General features: G+C 39.3%; 1 protein-coding gene across 3 annotated transcripts in view; it reads right to left on the bottom strand.

Moving 5' to 3' along the window:
• The window catches only part of LOC136268204 (polyubiquitin-A-like), a 160,188-nt gene that overhangs the window by 136,785 nt on the left and 10,137 nt on the right, over positions 1–13,266 (bottom strand). The window lies entirely within an intron of this gene.

A 13,266-nucleotide genomic window follows, 5' to 3' on the forward strand; every position in this document is an offset into this window, starting at 1 on the left:
CAACACGAAAACATAGTCTACCTCTGTTAATAATCCACCTGAATACATGTACTGGCAGCTGGCATGGATGGCTTGGCACCTGGCACTTGTCTGAACACTTAGAAAACAAAGAACTGGGCACAAACAATTAGTAGATAAGTTAGATGACCTGCCGATGGCCAGCATTTGGAATCATGGGTGTGGTGCTGGGTGTTATATAGAATTACACGTTCGTTCAAGTCATCAGCACGAACAGGCATAATTATACGTTTGTGCCTTTGTTCACCAGCGAGTCGAACCCCGATTAGTGCAAGTTCATAGGCCTTGTAGTTTTCCCAAACATTAATTATTTATTCATTATTATTATTTATGCCATAATTTTAACTGCATTTCGTATTATTCTTAGGACTTGGTTGTATAATTAATAATTTTAATTATTTTGTAATTTGGCAAATTACACTGATATACACCACTAATTAATATATCACTGTTATATTTATTTCTGTACAAAAACCTCTTAGTAGAGTACAAAAAGCACAAGTAATGAATAGAAGGAAATTATAAGGTTAAATAATTAGTCTAGTCCAGCTAGTGCATTCCAGATCTTAACTGTGGAGAGAAAAATGAGTGCAAATAAGAGTCTATTCTCATGATTTGCGGTTGCACTTTCATTGAATAGCCTCGAGTGTGATAAGTAGATGATACTGGATTGAGGTACGTGTCAAATAATCATATCAACTGATCTTGGACAATTGTGGAAGTTGCACCAGTATCCAGAATATCTACAACTTTGTTTTAAGCACATAAGTGTGCACTGACATGCAAAACTGTTTGTTCAAATTTACCTCATTACTGCTGTAGTAAATAGGCAGCTTGCATGATTGGATAGATACTATCTGTGCATCTGAAAAATGATAATACTGGAACCATGCAAATACCATACTTTACACTGAGGAACTACGTCTGATCTGGCACAACTGTTTCACTATAATCCTGCTTGTATGCTTTCACTCTAAAGGATTATACATTACCTTAATAAAAACTGAGTTTTTGTATGGCAAGAGGTATATGTGTCACTACAACATCAGAACTGAAAGTGCATAGCATAGGACAAGTTCTGAACCTTTACTTGCCATGCAGTAACTATAATTGCAAATTGTGTTGGCTTTATGCCCAAGTTCATGTCTCTTTGTGACAGTCGGTAAGGTAAACATCATGTAGAAACTGAAACTGTACCATGTGTACACCACCTGTAATGCAGGTATACTGTATATTCAATTGCCTTAGCTCACATGTAGTTTAACTAATTAGCCTTGCATGCTCATTATTTCACTATATGTACTGCATAAGGATCATGTACACTATACTTTAAAGCACAGCAAATATAAGACACTAATATTTATACTTGGTTCCCAATATAATTATTGTTGCAATAGTTGTCTTGCATGTCAAAACCACAAACAATAAACTTTAGTGTTTTGCATCATTAATTTCAGCACGATGGCATAAGGAAACCTCATGCTCTTTAAAAATGTGACATCACCATGTACTCTACATAGCTACATGAGCAGTGCTGGTGTTTAATGCTTGGTCCTTCTTCCTGGCATTAAAATGTTTAATGAGGAAATGGTCCTACACGTAGGGCAGGTACCAATGCTGGTCTACTATATAAAGCTGAAAAGCTGTCTGTCTGTCCGTGATTTAGTTAACTCCCAAACCATAGCACCAATTGACCCTGTATTTGCTGCATGTTAATCACCGTTATGCTGACACCAAGGAGTTTATTAATAGAAATTTCTAGCATGTTCTGTTTGCTGTACAGCACCAAAAAATCGCCATTGCCACAAGTTCATAAGTTTTTGAGCACAGCTACTTCTCACTATATGGAGTGGCGATTGCAGCCCTACACTGTTGATCTTTAGTATAATTTATACCGTTTCGTGGTATTTCATGGCGATTTCTATCGCTAGGTTTTCACTATGGCTTAGAGTCTCCAATATTTTCTGACACATGCCATGCCCACATTTCGTCAGAAATTGACTTCAAACTCTACAAGCCTTCTGTCTACCCCAAATAGTGTATTCTGTGGTGGAATTCATGCCTATAACCAAATGAACTAACCTTACAATTCGGGAAGAAGATAAACAGACCACAATTTTGAAGCATAATTTAACTTGAATTTACAAAATCATGGTTACCTTGAAGTCCCATTGCTATGTCGACATCAGATGCATGTGACGTGCTGAAGTATTATAACATGCGCTATGAAGGAAAGCGAGTTTTTGTACTTCTACACCAGGGATGAAAATAGAAAGAACAACAATGAGGCATCACTGGGGTGACGTCCATTTTAATACACTGATGAAACTTGCGAACTCACGTGATATCTTCATGAATCTTTGGTGATAGGAATACAAACTTAGGAGAAGGGCAAGAACAGAGCAGGGCAGAATTGATGTGAAGGGAATAGGAACACAGCTTTGAGTGAACCAAAGGCAAAATAAACAAATGTAGCTAGGAATATTGGCAAGTAGCTCCTAGGAGTGATTGAGACTTGGGGAACTGAAACTACAAATGCTAGAACTTATGAACTTCCAAGAGAATTTACAGCGAAGTTCTATTTGCACATTAGCACAGCAGATGGATAACAGTGGAAAACAATAGGTATTTGAAGGCTTTTAGTCTAGCTTTAAAGCCTGGAATCACATGATGAACATGGCAACTTTAATTCAACTTCACTGCGTATCCAGCTAATCAATCATATGGATGCACAACCTAACTCCATATGTCACATACGTATACACATGCAATTTAATTACAAGTACATCAGTGCACATGTATGCATGTATGTATATTCAATGTATAAGACTATACATAAACTTGAATATATGCTGCATCGATTAGTAGTACAGTCAGTGAGCTAGATGGATTACAGACAATGATGTCAAACATGGACACTACAGTGTACATTGCTTAACAAAAACATGTATAGTTAGGTACAACAAAGTACTCAACTTCTGCATGAAGGGGAAGCATAATATTATACCAATCACTCAGTTCAACTCGCACAAAGGCAGGTACTGCTGCTAGTAACCAATAAATGTGACCTGCTGAGTGAAAACCAGCCGTTTTCGCAAAATTCTATTTTGCCATAAAACAGTATTGAAATACACTGGGTAAAAATACACATGCTACATGAAAACTTTGCACACACCTTAATTGCATTCGTATGCACTGAAATTAAACTCAAATCAATAAAACCTGGATTTGCCTGTTTACAGTGTTGGGACAGTTACTTTTTAAAGTAACCAGTTACATATTACATATTACTTGCAACAGAACTATTTAGTTACAGTTACATATTACAGTAGACCCTCGGTTATCCGGCCCCCGTTTATCCGGAACCTCGATTATCCGGAATTGAAAATGACTGTTCTATTAGAGTATTTTGAGTATAGGTGTGCGTTCTATTAGAGTATTTCAATGGAGCTCTGCATATAAATGTATGGGCTTCAATTATCCGAACTATTCACTTATCCGAACACTTTTATCATTGCCTGAGAACGAAGGGGTTCGGATAACAGAGGGTCTACTGTACCCAGAAAATAAAGTAACTATATAATAGTTAGACACCAAGACCAAGGGAACTAAGTGATTTAGTAATCCCGATGGCCTGAGGCTGTAGCAGGACGCTACTAAGGGCCAGAGGGGCTACTAAATCGCTTAGTTCCCGTTGGTTGTGGTGTCTAACTTATTTAGACTACGGTTTAAAATACGTACCTTTATAGCCAAAGCATGAGTGTGGGGTGAAAGAGCAATGCAGAACAACGGAACAATTTCTTCCTGAAGTCCTTACAGTGCCCACAAAAATAATTATTCGACTGGTAACCAAAGTAACGCCTAGAGCTACAGTACATACACCGTTTAGTCTACTCATAGATAACTATTTGTCCAGAATTGTTTGCAGAACACGGAGAAGAAGAGTATTACAGTATTATCAAGTACTGCAGTGTGCCTTTCGTGTTATAATTATTTATCATGTACAAAATTGCTTGAGGGCGGGTTACTAAGTGAACATGTGTAGGTAACTAAGTGAGCATGTCAGGTGACTAAGTGATTTAGTAAACCTGTAAATGAGCCATACCATAGTCTAACATAATATTACATATTATATTACTTTGTGTCCACAGCCTTAAGCTGTCCCATGTGAAACTACCACCTTATCACGTGACATGATTGCGTTGTTGGGCAATGTGCAAATCTTGGTTATAAGTAAGAAGCTGGTGAATAAGCTTCATTCAGTAGGCTTCATTACTTCGTTGTGGCTAGGCGTTACTCAGTGGATTACTAACGAGATTAATAACTTCGTTACTTGTAGTAATAATATTACATAATATTAGACTTGTTACAGTAACTATATTACTTCGGTAACGCGTTACATTTGTGTAAAGTAACTTGAGAGTTATATTACAGCATATTTCATTACATTACTTAGTTACCACAAAAGTAATAATTATTACGAAACGCGTTACCCCCAACACTGCCTGTTTATGGATAGTAAGAAAATCTTTATTTCGTGTCAGCACAGCAAAGGATACATGAGTTATGGTGTTTATTTACAATGCAGTAAAAACAACGTTCACCGTCATCATTTCTTAACTGGAATGGCCTTCTTCTTTGTTAACATGGAAGAGTACAGGGAAAGCACTATACCTTGATTGATTTGCCAGTTAATGGTGCATAGATTGAGCCGAGTCCCATCTTCGTACACGTAGCTTGTTTCAATCGTAAGTTATGATCGACTATCTAAGCAGCTGTAATTTATTTCCCTGTACAAATCAAGTTTATCAGCCTTCTAACTATCAAGCGCTATAACTCCAAGACCATTCATTAGAGCTGTGCAATAATCAATTTTCTGGCATTGTCATGGTTGTCACTATAGTTGCATACAGCACAAATGCCATTACAAACATTAGCATAGCACTTATTATGATGACGATTGGGTCAAGTGGGTCTTAATCGCAGAGCGTACTACCATACCGATCAATACTAAAATGGTTATAATGGTATTAACTCGATTCAAAGCTAGAGAAGTTACAATACTATATCAAGACACACGGTAGTGTGTCGTGCGGCGCAAGAAGCCGGCACGCCACACCGTGAGTATATTTACAGGAAGAAAGTAAATGCCATTTTCACACCTTTGTAGCTCAGTGATTCCTTATCCGATTGAAACCAAAGTTGCTACAGAAGTGCCGGCTAGGTAGGGGAGTCCACATTCCAAATTTGAAGAAAATCGCTCCATCCATTTCCGAGATATGATCGGCCAAAGTTTGGGTTTTTTTTCTTCGTTTTTTTCTTCTTCTACTACTTCTTTTCGCATACTTTGCAAAATCCGCCATAAAACACGAATTCGTGCTCCAATTGGGCTGAAATTTGGCACACTTAAAGGGCTCATTAAGGTGAATTTCAGTACCAAGATTGGTAGGAATCCGATGAACATTCACTGAGTTATGACCGATTATTTGCGTAAAATAAGGTCAAAGGTCTGTCACGCCCACAGGGTAAACCGCTTGAAGGAATGAGCTGAAAATTGCTATGTAGATGGAGTAACTATTGTAGGAGTGCCTTTTTGTGGTTGGAAAGGAATCCAGTTAAAGGCCATCGAGATATGACACAAAACCCAACCTGTGTCACAATTACGCGATCGATTTTTATGAATAAAAAAACTATTAGTTTTCACGTCTACCAGGTAAACCGCTTAGAGCAATGAGCTGAAAATCAGTATGTAGCTGGAATAATCATCATAGAAAGTCCTTGCAGTAGTACAGAAGAATCGGATTACAAACCACTGAGTTATGATTCCAAAGCCAACTACGTGTAACATATGCGAGATCGAGATACTCTAATAGAACAGTCACCCTAATAGAGCATTCAGCTAATTTATTTACTCCATTATAGAATTCTATTACATTGCAAGTTATTCTATAGGGACTATTAGGGAGTTCAGCTGCAAACAGTTAATCTTATAGACAGTTCAGCAAGAAGTAAGTCACCCTATAGAGAGTTCAGTTACAGATATATCGCTGTAGTGATTCAGAAGAATCAGAACATTACAGGTTACAATGAAGAGAGTTCAGCTATAAACAAGTCATGCACCCTGTGGAGAGTTTGGCTACACTCTCTAGAGAGTTCAGCTACAAACAAGTCACTGTGGAGAGAGTTCAGCTACAAAGAAACTACCCTGTAGAGAGTTCATCTATACAAACAAGTTAACCTATAGAGACTAGCTGCAAACAAGTAACCCTGTAGAGATTTCAGCTACAGACAAGTCACTTTATAGTTTATACAATGTTCAGCTACAAGTAAGTCACTCTGTAGAGAATTCAGCTACATACAAGTCACTCTGTAGAGAATTTTGCTACAAACAAGTCACAGTGTAGAGAGTTCAGCAACCAAAAAACCACCTGTAAAGAGTTCAGCTATACAAACAAGTTACTCTGTAGAGAGAACAGCTAGAAACAAGAGAGAGCTCAGTTAGAAGAAGTTGCCCGGTAGAGATCTCAGCTGCCAGTGAAATCAGTTTGAAACAAGAGATTTCAGCTACAAACAAATCAACCTGTAGAGAGTTCAGCTATGAACAGATCACCCTGTAGAGAGTTCAGCTATACAAGTCACCCTGTAGAGAGATCAGTTAGAAGCAAGTCACCTTGTAGAGAGTTCAGCTACAAAGAAACCATCCTGTAGAGAGTTCAGCTACAAACAAATCATCCTGCATAGAGTTTAGCTGCAAATAAATTACCCTGTAGAGAGTTCAGCTACAAACAAATCACCCTGTAGAGTGTTCAGCTAGATAAAAGTCACCCTACAGAGAGATCAGGTCACCCTATAGAGAGATCAGATAGAAGAAGTGATCTTGTAGAGAGTTCAGCTACAAAGAACCCACTCTGTAGAGAGTTCAGCTAGAAATAAGTTACCCTATAGAGAGATCAGCTAGAAACAAGTCACCCTGTAGAGATTTCAGTTACAAACAGATCATCCTGTAGATAGTTCAGCTAGATACAAGTCACCTTGTAGAGGAATCAGCTAGAGGAAGTCATCTTGTAGAGAGCCAGCTAGAAACAAGTCACCTTGTAGAGAATTCAGTGACAAAGAAATATCCTGTAGAGAGTTCTTCTACAAACAAATCGCCCTGTAGAGAATGCAGCTACAAACAAATCAACCTGTAGAGAAGTTTAGCTACATTTCAAGTCCCTTAGTAGAAAGATCAGCTGCGAACAAGTTATCCAGTAGGAAATAATAGACATGTAATAAATATATTTATATAATTACTGATAAAATCAAAAACAGTTGAAGTATTAAAAATCTGCTCTGTCTTTTTTATTCTTCCTGCGGTAAAGAAATAGGATAGGTTAAAAAAGCCCCAAAGCCAGCCTATGGCCAGCTTTGGGGTATACAAATACAAAAAGAAGTGATATCTAATCAAAAACAGCCAAGCTGTAAAAAAAGGTGTGGCCCCTAAAAAGGCCAAGGTGAAAAAAGATGTGAAATCCAAGGTGGCGGCCAAGAAATGGCTGTGATGGTAGAGTAATGGTAAAAATTTTAATAATGACAATTCAGGTGAATTTGGTGCCGCTTGGTCTTGGCACAAAATTCACCTGAATTGTCGTTATTAAAATTTTTACCATTACCCTACCATCACAGCCATTTCTTGGCCGCCACTTTGGATTTCACATCTTTTTTCACCTTGGCCTTTTTAGGGGCCACACCTTTTTTTACAGCTTGGCTGTTTTTGATTAGATATAGTTTATTTGATTACTTTTGTAATACTCTCAGAGCACACATTTTTTTTCAATGACTTCAAAGGGAACACACAGAGAATGTTCTATTTTCCATTGGTAGATCTATGTACATGTCGAAAAAATGCTTAGGGAATTATCAACAAAATAAAATTTTACACTTAGTTCTTAGGAATTAAGTACACCATGTAGAGAGTTCAGCTACAAGTCATTCTGTAGACAGTTTGGAATTATCAGCACTAAAGTGCATTGTGTTTTACTAAACAACTTTACTTATAGGAGTTGTCCATACACCTCAATGACAGCACACTCAGTCTCTCTTGAGCAAGCAAGTAACACCACCTCATCAGCAAACCCACCCTTATATCACCCAACAACCTGTCTCGATTTCCCTCATGATGACATGACAGTATTGGTTGGGTAAAATCTAGCCCAAAATGTCTTCAGATTGACTTTGTCAAGTTGCTACAGAATTTTTAAAAAGGTTATTTAAATGGAATTTTCTACTGACTGTCTGACGCATTCAGTCAAGCATAGCGGAGAAGTGGTTACAGCTATGGCTCTACTTCTTTCACAGAAACACCTCGAATTCACTTCAGAATTCACTTAAGAAAAAACCTTTGGCATATTGATAGCCATACAATACATGTGCTATTGTCTTACTTTTATGCTTCCATACACTATAGCAGCCATAGCACAGTACGGTTTTGATCTCCAGGTGTGCGCACTTCACAATGTTAGTTTCACCAACATATTGGAATACACATGTCTCAGTCCCAGGTAGGTAGTTAAGTGTAGGCTTGTGCCAATTATGCCGGCATAATGTTGAGCATAATAGGCTAGCAAAAGCATCAAGCATTATGCCAGCATGATAGGACAATTTTCAAGAATTTTAATTATAATGCACAATGCACACGCCAAAAATACTGCACAACATGAACACACTGCACATTATTACTGCATTTCATATCAAAAAACCTTGCAGTGTTATTGTTTTTACTATTTCTCTAGGCCCGGGGCAAATACAACCAAGTACAATCACCAACAGGACAACCTACTAATAGAGCATGTACAAACAGTGCATGGCCAACACAGTGTGTGCAGGTAGAAAAGATGCACAGCAATACAATTCTATAGGAATTGACTGGCACATAAACATAGGGATGTATTAGTATGCAATTATAATCAGTGATTATCCAACGATGGAGATGTGAGGATGTGAGATTGCACTTTAAATTGTGAGAATAATGGTATTGAATCTGATGCCTACAAGCAGGAAAGCTTAAACATCCAACGAATACTTATTACATTAATTTTATGCAATTGTACACAATTAGTGTTACATGATATGTTTAAATGAGGATGGATTAGAGTTAGAGCGCTGGATTGAGACATGGCTGGAGTTGCCAAGAGTAGACCACGGTAAAAGCAGAGTATTTCAACTGTCTGTCACCTACAACTGATATCTGAGTTATGCATATATTTAGCATGAGCTGGGTCATTTGTACTAAAATGATCACATGATACTGTGGATATGCTGCAAGACCAAAAATTGGAGAATAAATGTGGCTGAAATGCAATACCAGAATTTCATGGATATGTCAGTGTGCACAAGTATGTGAAGCATTGCTGACGGCGACAGACTATAGCTACATATAATAATAACAGTTAATAGCAAGCACAATCATGCACACAGCAATTATCAGCCTAAGGGTACATTTTGTGTATGTTGTGTTTGTTCTCTCCATCAGCGTTCAGTATGTGGGATGCAATTTGGCAGTGAATATTTTTGTAGTTTTCTCAGGGCCCATATCAGTCTTGGCACTCCTGGCACTAAAGGCTTCAAGTGGAGAGCTATGCATCATCACACAAACTTACCAGCTGGAAACTGCATCTTCTTTGCACAATGGCCTGCCAAGTGAGGCTTTCTCCCATCCCATACACGAGTGAAGGTAGCCTAGTTACGCGAGACTAAAGAAACAAGACTATTAAACTGTTTTAACCAACACAAACTAAACCTCCAGCGATTAGTAGCAACTTCCAATCATGTTGTTTATTAAGCAGGCGTAGCAACCACTCGTCTTCCAATCGAAATAGTCGCTGTCGCCCACTTTCAAACACAAATCAACAGTAGTTCGCTTGTCTAGTGGGCGTCATGTGCTAACTGTTTTGATCAGCATTAAATAGAATTGTCGTACATTTCTATCACCCCCACGAAAACACCCACCCATTATACGATTGTCTCTTCATACAACATGGATTCTATTCCACGAAGCCTTAGGCCTTGTAGTATTCTCAAACATTATTTATTCATTCATTCATTATTCATTATTTATGATGTAATTTAAACCACATTTCGCATTATCTTTAGTACTTGGTTGTATAATGACTGATTATTCACACTTTATGAAAATAACATCGAGATACTCTAATAGAGCAGTCACTTACTCTAATACAGCAGTCAGGAAATGCAGATATACTCTAATAAAACAGTCAGCTCTCAAGGATAATCTTGATTTTGAGAGCATAATTTTGAGCATAATAGGCTGGATTCTTGAGCACTACTCAAAAGCATAATAGGAAATTTTCAAAGCATAATTGGCTTAAGCCTAGTTAAGTGTGCTGTTCTCCATTGTAGATAAGAAGTCACCTGCCATTAGAAGATGGACTGCTTGTAGAATGGTACGCACAAAGCATATATATGAAGTAGACTATTGCTGTAAATGGCAGCTACGCCAGACCTTGGTGCTTGGTATGTATACATCAATAGTAGGCCGGGCACAGCTGTAATGTCCCTTGTGTACTTGGATTATTAGATTCAAGCATGGTTGCTGCAGATCATGACCTCACTCATAAATAAAGTATTACATATGTGGGATAACAAAGCGGACATTCAGTGGAGATGACATTGCCGGTTCTTCACGTCATATCACAAGTACTGTTTTGTGTTGAACACAACTGTTATGATATTATTGTTGTGTATGAAATTACCAATAAGTTAATCCTCCCAAGTCTTCGTTTTGCAGAAGGCCACCACCTTTCTTATAACACAAAGTTACGTGTTCCTCCATACTTGAAAATTAATTTGGTCCTCGAAGGGTTAATTAAATATAATTTAAAATTAATTAAATATAATTTCAACTTGAGAAATTTGGTCATAGGTAATGTTGGGAAGTTGTACTGTACGTATTATGGCTTTGTTAAAGTATGTTACTAGACTTGGTGGGGATTTTGAAATGAAATTACATTGAGTAGGTGTAGGCAAAAAAAAAAAAATGAAATTTCAAAATGAAATGAAATGAAATTTCAACAGAGGCTCTATGATCTGTCTGAATCACAAACTCTCTGCCCAGCAAGTAAACTTCAAAAGCTTCAATACCCAATTTGACAGCCAAACACTCCTTCTCAACTGTCGAGAACCGCTGCTCTCTAGGTAGAAGCTTCTTGCTAAAGAAGGATACTGGGTGATCATGTCCCTGATCATCCTGCTGGCTCAGGACAGCTCCAACCCCTACTTCGGAGGCATCTGTCTACAAAATAAAAGATTTAGTGAAGTCTGCATTTTTCAAAACAGCAGATGACAACATTATTTCCTTTAGCTTACTAAAGGCCTTGCTACCTTCATCATCTAAACTCACATGTTCCGGAACTGACTTCCTGGTGAGGTTGGTGAGAGGTGTAGCAATAGTGGCATAGTGAGGAATAAAACGTCTATAGTAGCCAGTTAATCCAAGGAAGGATCGCACTTGCTTCTTGGTTGTCAGAAGCGGAAACTGGGCTATTGCTTGAAGCCTGCCCCTCTCTGGCTTCACCACTCCATTCCCCACCACATGCCCTAAATACTTACACTCTGTCATAGCCAACTGGCACTTAGAAGGTTTAGCTGTCAAACCCAATGACTGAAGACGCTTCAACACTGCCTGGAGGTGTTCCAGGTGATCTTCCCATGAGCTGCTAAACACAATGAGGTCGTCGAGGTAGGCACTGGCAAACTTGTTCATTCCTCTAATAACATGATCCATCATGCGTTGGAATGTAGCCGGTGCCCCACACAGACCGAATGGCATCATACGGAACTGATATAACCCCTGGGGTGTGATAAAAGCAGTCTTGGGACGATCCTCTACAGCAACTGGCACCTGCCAATATCCCTTCGCCAGGTCTAGAGTGGATATGTATCTAGCCTGACCCACCTGGTCCAGGATATCATCCACCCATGGCATTGGGTAAGCATCAACCCGTGTCACAGCATTAAGTCTTCTGTAATCCACGCACAGCCGGATGGTGTTGTCCTTCTTCTTAACAACCACAACTGGTGAGGCCCATTCACTGCTACAGGGCTCAATAATGCCCTCAGCCAGCATCGTCTCTACTTCCTTTTCTACAGCTTCTCTATACACATGTGGCAACCGGTATGGCTGCTGACGGACTGGAGTATCTCCTCTAATGTGAATGTGGTGTTGACAGACTGAAGTCCGTCCACATTTACCACTCATCACCATCTTAAACTTCGCCAGCAAGTCATACAACTGCCTCAACTGTTGCTTAGACAGCTGGTCACTTACAATAGGAGCATCACTACCCTCACACTTCCATGTGGGCATGAACTCCTCTTCCATGTCCATTTGTTCTACTGACCAAAAACTTGTAGCTACTGGTGGATACCACTTCTTCAGCATATTTACATGAAATACATTCTTCCTCTTCCTCTTATTTGGCATCAACACCTCATAATTCACCTTACCTACCCTGCGTAGTATGCGATATGGCCCTTGCCACTGAGCTAACAACTTATTACTACTAGTAGGTAACAACACAAGTACCTCCTCATCTGGTTGTAGCTCTCTCTGCCTAGCTGTCTGATCATACCACTTCTTCTGCTGCCCCTGTGCTGCTCTAACATTCTCTTCCACCAGCTCAGTCATCTCCTCCAACCGTTCACGTACTAAGAGAATATGTGACACAACACTCTCATCACTCTTCTTGTCGGCTTCCCACACTTCTTTAAGCACATCGAGTGGACCTCTAACTTCTCTTCCATATAGAAGCTCAAATGGGGAGAATCCTGTTGTGTCCTGGGGAACCTCACGATAAGCGAACAAAATGTAAGGAAGCAGCCTGTCCCAGTCTCGTCCCTCCTTATTAACAAGCTTCCTCAAGAGCGACTTCAGGGTCTTATTGAACCTCTCTACCAATCCGTCAGTCTGCGGATGGTAAGGAGATGTACGGATCTGGTGTATCCGCAAGAGGTTGTACAACTCCTTAAGAAGTTGCGACATGAAGTTGGTGCCTTGATCCGACAGAATCTCTCTTGGAATGCCCACACGAGCAAATAACTGGATCAGGTGCTCTGCCACTGTACCTGCATCAATGGAACGAAGAGGCATGGCCTCTGGATACCTAGTAGCATAGTCGCACACTACCAATATATACTGGTTACCTCTTCTACTGCGGGGCAGAGGACCAACAATGTCAAAGCTATACGCTC

The sequence above is a fragment of the Dysidea avara genome, chromosome 10 (genome assembly GCF_963678975.1).
Source record: "Dysidea avara chromosome 10, odDysAvar1.4, whole genome shotgun sequence".
Classification (NCBI taxonomy): domain Eukaryota; kingdom Metazoa; phylum Porifera; class Demospongiae; order Dictyoceratida; family Dysideidae; genus Dysidea; species Dysidea avara.